Below are 10,327 nucleotides of genomic sequence, written 5' to 3'. Positions count from 1 at the left end.
GGCCAGCGATAGGCTGAGGGGCAGTGTGACGTTTTCGGCCCCGCCCGCAGGTGCCGGTGTAGTCAAGGATTTTGTGTCCTGAAGCGTTTTCACACTGCCGCTCAGCCTATCGCCGACCGAGTCTGACTTTGCTGCAGCTGGTGATTGGCTGAGCGCAGTATGATTCTCCCACCACCGGCAACCAGGAAGTGGAATGCGGCGGAGACCGGAGCCGGTTACCGGAGGAAGGTATGTACATCTTTATTTTTTTTTACTGCCGGCAGTATGGGCGACAATTTTTATATTCTGGAGTTCTCCTTTAAGCATGTGAGTGTGGGGGGTGGAGGCAGCGTGTGTATGTATGATGTGTTTGTATGTACTGTACATATGAATGATGTGTGTGTATGTACTGTATGTGGCAGTATTATATTCAGGGGGTACATTAGGAGGCAGTATTATATTCAGGGGTACAGTCGGTGGCAGTATTATATTCAGGGGGTACAGTGGATGATAGTTTTATATTCAGGGTATACAGTGGGTGGCAGTATTATTTTCAGGGGGTACAGTATTTAGCAGAATAATAATGATTATTGTCTTCATACAGAGGATGAGGATCTATTGACAAAGTGAGGAGTTAATGATGTCCGGGCCTCAGACTCTGCAGAGAAGCTGGAGCTGGAAGAAGTCCTGACGCCTGAACCAGATAAAGAAGTAAAGGAAAGACAACAGAGAAGACATCACTCAGGTCATTATACCATTGTGTTTTCTCCTGACTGTATTATCAGCTGGAGTCACTTGAAAGTTCTGCAGTGATGATGGGTGACTATGTACCCTAATCTGTGGCTTTCCATCTTTTGCAAACCTACAACTCCTATAATGCCTGAGGCTCTCCAGACATGATGAGAGTTGTAGCTTTATAACAGCTGGAGAGCAACTGGAACCAAGGCGATTGGGTGATTGGTGGGGGTCCCCACAGTTGAACCCCCACCAGAGAAATGGCCTTCTTATTCTTAAATGCCTGTTTTGTCTGTCTGGCCCTGCCTGTTAGTCACTTATTTCATTGTGTATTCTCCTGACTCTGTCCCATCAGTGCTGTAGTCACTGATATCTTTGTGTGGCCAAGTAAGGGGGTCGTCCGGGATTGGGGAAGCAGCTCGTCAGGTGGTAGGGGGTCCCAGGGCAATTTTTCGCACCGGGGCCCTGGGGTTTCTAGCTACGCCCCTGGTCCTAGGTACACACTGCAAATGTACTCAGGTTACAGTCAAATTATAGTGTACACTAAAAATAGCCACAATGGTATAAGAGATAACAGTAGTGCATTTTTAACCCCTTAAGGACTCAGGGTTTTTCCGTTTTTGCACTTTCGTTTTTTCCTCCTTACCTTTAAAAAATCATAACCCTTTCAATTTTCCACCTAAAAATCCATATTATGGCTTATTTTTTGCGTCACCAATTCTACTTTGCAGTGACATTAGTCATTTTACCCAAAAATGCACGACGAAACGGGAAAAAAAATCATTGTGCGACAAAATCGAAAAAAACCGCCATTTTGTAACTTTTGGGGGCTTCCGTTTCTACGCAGTGCATATTTCGGTAAAAATTACACCTTATCATTATTCTGTAGGTCCATACGGTTAAAATGATACCCTACTTATATAGGTTTGATTTTGTCGCACTTCTGGAAAAAATCATAACTACATGCAGGAAAATTTATACATTTAAAAATGTCCTCTTCTGACCCCTATAACTTTTTTATTTTTCCACGTACGGGGCGGTATGAGGACTCATTTTTTGCGCCGTGATCTGAAGTTTTTATCGGTATGATTTTTGTTTTGATCTGACTTTTTGATCACTTTTTATTCATTTTTTAATGTTATAAAAAGTTACCAAAATACGCTTTTTTGGACTTTGGAATTTTTTTGCGCGTACGCCATTGACCGTACGGCTTAATTAATGATATATTTTTATAGTTCGGACATTTACGCACGCGGCGATACCACATATGTTTATTTTTATTTTTTTTACACTGTTTTATTTTTCTTATGGGAAAAGGGGGGTGATTCAAACTTTTATTAGGGAAGGGGTTAAATGACCTTTATTAACACTTTTTTTTTACTTTTTTTTTGCAGTGTTATAGGTCCCATAGGGACCTATAACACTGCACACACTGATCTTTCATCCTGATCACAGGCGTGTATTAACACGCCTGTGATCAGCATTATCGACGCTTGACTGCTCCTGCCTGGATCTCAGGCACGGAGCAGTCATTCGTCGATCGGACACCGAGGAGGCAGGTAAGAGCCCTCCCGGTGTCCGATCAGCTGTTCGAGACGCCGCGATTTCACCGCGGCGGTCCCGAACAGCCCGAATGAGCAGCCGGGATACTTTCAGTTTCACTTTAGAAGCGGCGGTCAGCTTTGACCGCCGCTTCTAAAGGGTTAATACCGCACATCGCCGCGATCGGCGATGTGTGGTATTAGCCGCGGGTCCCGGCCGTTGATTAGCGCCGGGACCCACGCGATATGATGCGGGATCGCGGCGCGATCCCGCTTCATATCGCGGGAGCCGGCGCAGGACGTAAATATACGTCCTGCGTCGTTAAGGGGTTAAAGAGTACCTGCCATGATCTTGTTACATTTTATAATCCTCCCAGTTCACTGCCCTCATCATGATAAACCACCCCCTGCCTTTATTTTTATTATTTTTTAGTTTTCTACCTTGATGCTGCTCTGTATTTTCTGCTCAGTCTCAGTCAGATTCCCAGACTGGGAAGGGACATCCAGCAGGCGTAACATCATCTGAAGCCATACAGGGGAAAACTTCCTCCCTCACTCTGCTACACACAGCTCAGAGCAGTTCAGTGTGTGAGATGAGCTATGATTGGATAAGGCTGCACACACCCCCTCAGCATTTCCTGATTTTGGACTTCTGCCAGACCAGCTGGAGTCCAAAGTCTGTGCAAAAGATAGGGGAAAGGTGCTCTGGACAAGTAGGGAGACACCTAGTGGCAGCTTTTTTTAAACACCCAAAAAAACTTCCTTTTTTTTTTTTAAACAAAGTACATTAGAAAGATTTTTTTATTTACCATAAGGAGTGCAATAGCAAAAATTTGTTTTAATTTGAGTGCCCATTTAATCCTTTGCCTCTATTTAACTGTAATATTAAAAGTTACATTTTAGATTTTTATAGCAAAGAGGTAAGTAGATAACATTTTGTCTTGAGACAAAATTGCTTGCATGAAATTACTACTTGGCTCTCACTTTTTAATGGAACTGAGCTGCACTACAACACACAACCTGAGGACAGGTAAGGTGCTGTTTTTGGAAGAAATCAGCTCTGTTTTTCTAATTCTGCATAACCCCTTTAAGGGCTTACTCAGTCCATACACTGTTTACACAGTCCTCAATATGGTTTATGGCTAAAGAATTCACAAAAACCACAGAATTCTACTCATATACCGTAATCTCTCCAAGAATTTCAAGTATCATACAATCTGCATATTATCTGGCATCTTGGGAAATGTTAAATGGGTCATCCAAGATTTTAAAAAAACTAGCAGTTAAAAAAAAAAATAGAAAAAAAACACCACCACACCTGACTTCAGGTTGTGTGTGGTATTGCAGCTCAATTTCATTGAAGTAAAGGGAGTCAGATTTCACACAAAACCTGAGGACAGGAGTAGTGATTTTTTTTCTGGAACAGATTAGATCTGTTTTTTTATTCATGGATAAACCCTTTTTTACTGGAATATCACTATATATTCCATTAACTATGGGTTAGTCATTTTAATTTTAAATTAATTTATGTTCTGTAGCATTTGTATAAGGACATAAAAACATGTATGCTTTCTAGAAACAGCACCACTCTTGTCTTTAGGCTGTGTCTGGTATTACTGCCGAGCCACATTCACTTTAACAGTCTACCTCCTTTTAGTACCTCTCCCTGATTTAGTCCATAGATTTAAAAAACCCATTGGGCATATACCTGATGTGCTCGATGGCCAGTCTGTTTCCTTGTAGCACTGGGGTCCTGGGTTTAAATGGGTACTCTGCCCCTAGACATCTAATCCCCTATCCAAAGGATAGGGAATAAGATGTCTGATCGCGGGGGTCCTGCCGTTGCAACCCCCCGCGATCTCCCTGCAGCATCCTGCTTTTGCTTAGAACGCCGGCTGCAGCCGTGGAGGCTCTTGATGTCACGGCCATGCCACTCATGACATTACGCCCTTTCAACACAAGTCTATGGCAGGAGGCATCACATCATGAGGGGGGCGTGGCCATTACGTCATGAGCCTCGGGCACTGCATCGCTAGTCATCTGGCTTGGAGCGAAGTTCACTCCGTGCACAGTTTGACTGGGGTGCCGTAGCAGAGATCACAGGGGGTCTTGCTGCCTGATAGGGAATAAGATGTCTAGGGGCAGAGACATCTCGTCGTCCCCTTTATGTGCACATTTATGTGCAATCTGTATGTTCTCCTTTTTGTTGCTTCCTTCTCAAACTCAAAAACATATTAAAGGGGTTATCCAGGAAAAATTTTTTTTTTTTATGTATCAACTGGCTCCAGAAAGTTAAACAAATTTGTAAATTACTTCTATTCAAAAATCTTAATCCTTTCAGTACTTATAAGCTTCTGAAGTTTAGGTTGTTCTTTTCTGTCTAAGTAATCTCTGATGACACGTGTCTCAGGAACCGCCCAGTTTAGAAGAGGTTTGCTATGGGAATTTGCTTCTAAACTGGGCGTTTCCCGAGACACGTGTCATCAGAGAGCACTTAGACAGAAAAGAACAACCTTAACTTCAGAAGCTCATAAGTACTGAAAGGATTAAGATTTTTTAATTGAAGTAATTTACAAATCTGTTTAACTTTCTGGATCCAGTTGATATATAAAAAAAAGTTTTTTCCTGGAATACCCCTTTAAGGTTAGATTGGGGATCATATCTGTACTTTGCTGTGGAATAGGTCAGTGCTATGTATTTAACAGTGGTTGGGAGTGGCCCTGTATTGTTCTTAAATAAAGTTTATCTGAATAATTACTGTGATGACTTATATAAGTGAAATGTACCGTATATATGTTATTTTATGTTAGTTATGTAGAGATTTTATATATGCACCTTTATTACATTCCACACAGTGTTGTAGATTTTCTGCAGGGTTTGGTTAGAAATACTTCAAATCAGAACTTTTTTTTTTTCAACTTCGTAGGAGCATTTCTCTGAATTGGACAAGAAATCTGGCCACAAGCCAGGGATCCTCTCAGCCAATCGCTGCAATGTTACCATAAATGTAGATCTCAGACTGTATGTGCTACAAGGCTCATTATTTTGGTAAGCGAGCCGAGGAGATGTGCGGAAGACAGGGCCCCTCTCTACATCTAGTAGGGAGTAGTATCTATTCATAACTGCACTGTCATAATAGTCTATAAAACTGTATCAAAGTGGAAGGCAGCAGCTCATACAACACATATGCAACTGATGGAGCCTGAGTGCCTGGATATTTTATTCAAAACCATGTTAAATGGCAAACATACCACAGATCGCATAAAACATTGGTGCTGTCCTTACAAGACAATGGATAATAAATAAATATATATATATATATATATATATATATATATATATATATATTTTTTTTTTTTTTTTTTTTTTCAGAATGAGAATGTTTGTTACCAGAAGATTTGAACTTCTTATTGTCACTGTGTCAGTCAAGTGACAACTGGGGCAACAATGGAGGTTATTTTTGAGGTAAAAATCCATGTACATACAGTAAGTATCAGTGCTGAGTTTGTCATTTGGCACTACTTATCAAACCTACTGGGGGCCTCCCAACCATCCTCCTATACATCATTGCCACAGTAATAATTCACCAATTTAAAGTAATTACAGTAATGAGCTAAATGCATAAAATGTAAAAATTAAACTAAATACATGGAGACAGTCTATTGCTTAGATGGTCACTTCCTCTGCAGACAGGCAGATAAGTGTTTCCCATAGTAAACCAGCATAAACACTTATTCCTTATCCAAAGAATAGGGAATAGGTGTCTAAGGCTAGGTTCAGACTACGGAATTTCCGCCTGCAATTCCTCTTTGAAATTTGCAGGCGGAAATTCCGCTTGCTAAAATGTACAGTGTAGTGAATGGGTTTCCGTTCACAAATTCACACTTCGGAATTTGTGAAGCGGAATTTGTGAACGGAAAATCCGCTTGGAAATTTCCACCTGAAGAAAGGGGTTGCTCTTTCTTCAGGTGGAAATCTGCACGGAACACATTGCAGTCTATTGGAGACTGCAGTGTCCGCAGGGTCCTAGCGCCAACTGATTCAGTCAGCGCTGGCCACACTGGGAATCTCCGGGCGGAAATTTTCTGCCCGGAGACTCCGTAGTCTGAACCTAGCCTAACTGTGGGAGGGTTTAGGGGCCTTAGAACAGGACTCCCAAAGCTCCCATCTGAATTAAGTTGTGGTGCTCATTCTCCTCTGCTCCATTCATTGTCTATAGTGTAGAACAGGATCCTTCAAACAAGCAAACAGACCCAAACAGGCAGGTGTCACAGTTTAGTAGTCCTGAGTTTATTGTAAGACACATACAACTCTACTTGTAGGATGTGGTATAGCAGAATCTTAAATATCTTTTACATTAGGTTTTTACATAAACATAACTTCTGAGCTTCTCACCCAAATCTTGCCACGTTCAGTCCCAAAGTCATTTTTTAGTGCAGTCTATCAGTATCCAACTTACCACAGACAAGCTGCTCTCTGGCAGTGCTCACACACCTGAGAGATCAGGTTCAGGACTCCAACACACACACCAGAACTGGCGTATTGGAGTGAATATATATCCAGTACCTTCAGCCACTCCCAAAATCCAGTTGCAAACTAGTCTAATGTCACGAAGGCAAGAAGCCTCAATGATACATATCTCCCATCCGCCATTTTACCAGCTGCTTGCTTACAGTGTGAATTCCTTAACAGTTCTGAGCAATGATTTTCCAGTAAACAATTATCAGTATAGTTTACTGGATAGGAAAGGTCCTCAATAGCAGATCGGTGGGATAGGTTATCAATATCAGATCAGTGAGGTGTTGACATCTGGCATCACCACCGATCAGCCATCAGGCAAAGCCACAGCTTTAGCATTGACAGAGAAAAATACCCAGAAGCAGATGGCACCTTTCTTTGTAGTGGATGTTCTGTGTTACTGCAGTTCAGCTCCCACTAAAGTAAATTTGATATTGATGACCTATCCTGACTTATGATAGGCCATGAATACATTTTGACTGGAAAAACTGTAACAGATAAACCTTTAGCAGATAAAGGTGCTAAGCACATTGACCACATTGACCACTACACACTATTATTTGGTAAAATGAGGAAAAGGGAAATGCAAAGCAGTTCTCACACCACTTTTTCCAAGTGCTTTTCCTTCAAAGTCAGTGTTTCACTCCAAATAGCAGTCTTGGACACTGACTGGAAGTTTATGCCCAAGCCAGAGATCTCTATAGAAGAAGAAGAATACCCATCTGCAGACAGCTCGTTTGGGGTGATAGCAAAGCTTCAAGGAAAAAAACCTTTATTAAAAGCCAGCATAAGGAAAAGCCACAGTATTTTTGGCATGGATTCTGCAGCAGTTCGTAAGAAATAAACCTCTGGTAGCCACCATAAACAAATATTAATATGCCAATAAGCCTTAACACCAATGTCTAGAAACTTCAAGCTGTTCATAGTGATAAGTCAAAAATAATGAGTAAAAAAAAAAAGAAGAAAAAATACATACACATAGTTAAATAACTGTCTGGTTTCTCTCAGTATACACAGTGGCTGAACTATTGAGTCATGATTTTTACACATTCCCAAAATGGAAATGGAATTAGAGCAACTATTACCATTAATACTAGAATACAGGAGGTGTATTAGATCACTTTGGTTTCTATTAGAGCAATATAGTTCTGGTTGGTGTATGCCTTGTGTCTTCTCATATCAAATCAAATTTGCATTTTTTTTTTCATAAATAAGATTTTATTCACTTACAGTGATCCCCTTGACTTGAGATGGCTTCAACATGAGATGTATTTAACTTATGAAGGCCAATGGAGGCGGGTAGCCGGCCCGCTGAACTTCCCTGCCTCCATATTCACTACACGGGCTACCCCTTTCATGACTATGCAAATGTATTTACATTCCTGTTGGTAGCATAGTAAATAAATTTGCATATTTATTTGAGGGGTGACACTTGCAATGAATATGGAGGAGGCAGGGGAGCTCAACGAGCCGGCTTCCAGCCTCCATTTAGCACAGGAGCGCAATAGCTACAGAAATGTAAATGGCTTGAACTCCTTCACCTAAAAATGTGAGTATCCCTTTTTTTTTTTTTTAAAGCTGTTCACCTACACTATAACCCAATAAATTGGGTTTAGTGCAGGTGAATTAGCGGTCGGTTGCTCTTTAAGGTGCTTTATTCTAGAGTACTGGTTTCATTGCATCTTTAGACCATGGTTCAGATACCTTGTTCACAAATCATGCTCATTTGATCCCAGTTACTGTTGCTGTGCTGAGTATGAAATGCCCTCATGCCCCGTTCCCGGCCATACTACACTATTAGCTTAGCCTCAGACATCTGTTTTTCTGGCTTACTGTTGTAGCTTACATCACTCACTTAAGCCAAGGAATAGGGTATTTCATACCCAAAATATTGCCTAAATGTTATATGCACAGCTTGATATTAATAGAATATATAGAAAATAGATTTTGGTATGCCAACTATATTTCTCTTGGATGAAAACTTGCTGGGGTGAGGCTAACCACATGTGTCTGCCACCCATATGGGTAAAGTAGACATAGTAGAAGCAGTGCCTGCAGTGTTAAAATGTTGACCATATGTTAATATCAGGTTCTTGGATGAAATAAACATCCATGTGCAGGTATAGGCCCAAATGTGTGTATTTGATATCGGTCGTTCATTTTGGAAGTCCTGCTATTAGTTCATCATGAATTGCAGCTGCATCAATGTAGAGATCACTCACTGAACGCATTAACCTAACGTGTTGGGATATTCTTATACACCAGAGATTATTATTGTTATTTTATAATTAGTTATTTTATAGCTCCCTTGGTACCAGTTATTGAGGACACTGACTACATTTGTATATCAGAGTGCCTTTACATTTGGTGGAAGAGTAAGGCTATGTTCACATGGAGGAATCTCTGAGCGAAATTTTGCAGGAATATTCAGCTTGGAAATTCCGTTGCAGCAGAGTCCTATTGATTTGAATGGGTTTCTGCTGCATTGTGCACAAAACTGAATTTTCATGGCAGAAACACAATTCCAGCATCTTCAGAAAGAATAGACATATCTATTCTTTCTGTGAATTGCACTTGAAAAGGCATAGCTGTCTATGAGTGCATTTCTGAGCAGTCCCCACTCCTTCCAGATCATTCAAATGTCCACCCGTGTTTTTCGGACGGACATTCCGCACATTTATTAGCTGTGTGAATATGGCCTAAATTCTCACTAGAAGGATTTGCTGAGGATTTTCCTGCAAAGAATTGCACACAGTAAATCCACGGTGGATTATATTACCAGCAAACTGGATGTGGTTTTTACCTCATTTCCTCATCTACACACATCAGATATTATCCACACAGATTTATTGTGGATTTTCTCCATTGAGATCAATAGGGAAGCGAAAATCATTCCACAAATAACCCTTCTGCTGTGGATTTGGCTGCACAGTACCTAAGGTTCAACAGCAAAATCTGCAACTGTGGAAAACTAGTGGGCATTTACCTGTAGTCTTGAAGATTGTTCCCTTTATGCTGTGTGCTCTGGAGAGGAAAGAGTTAAAACTAACAATCTTTCAGTAAGGTCAAAACAGCTCTGACTCCTTGTGGAGTGTGGAATTTCCAGTTTATCATTGCACAGCAGTGGTGATAAAACCGTGTATGTTTTGTTCCATCAATTGCAACATTTTTGTTAAAACAGTTTGCACAGGTAAAACATATTAAGGCTAAGTTTCCACTTGGTGTTTTGTCCTGCATTTTTTTGGTTTGAAAAAAAAAACGCCTGAAAAAAGACTTAAAAACGCCAGTGCAATTTCCTGCGTCTGGCGTTTTTTCCGGGCGTTTTTTCATTTGTGTGGAAATTGCATTTTTACTTACCGTAACAAAAAAGTTGGGAATGGGGTAAACCAATAATAAATTACCAAACCCCAATCACCCAAGGGTGATGGGGTAAAAAAAAACCTAAACCAAAAATTCCCCCTCTTATGTTCACCTATAGGTGTAATAAAACTTCACTTTTATTTGTATTACATTAAAAGGTTCAGAAGTGTATTACTTAAAAACACTAGCACAGT

General features: G+C 40.7%; 1 long non-coding RNA gene across 1 annotated transcript; it reads left to right on the top strand.

Annotated features, from left to right (window-relative positions):
- The first annotated feature begins 472 nt into the window (after positions 1–472).
- Positions 473–5,702, top strand: LOC130281871 (uncharacterized). Its single transcript, XR_008846144.1, has 3 exons — positions 473–724; positions 5,182–5,303; positions 5,628–5,702. It is a non-coding gene; the product is annotated as an uncharacterized LOC130281871 (long non-coding RNA).
- Positions 5,703–10,327: the final 4,625 nt, after the last annotated feature.

Source organism: Hyla sarda, chromosome 7, assembly GCF_029499605.1.
Source record: "Hyla sarda isolate aHylSar1 chromosome 7, aHylSar1.hap1, whole genome shotgun sequence".
Classification (NCBI taxonomy): domain Eukaryota; kingdom Metazoa; phylum Chordata; class Amphibia; order Anura; family Hylidae; genus Hyla; species Hyla sarda.
The sequence above is the reverse complement of the archived record's forward strand: the minus strand, read 5'-3'. Positions and strand labels throughout refer to the sequence as shown.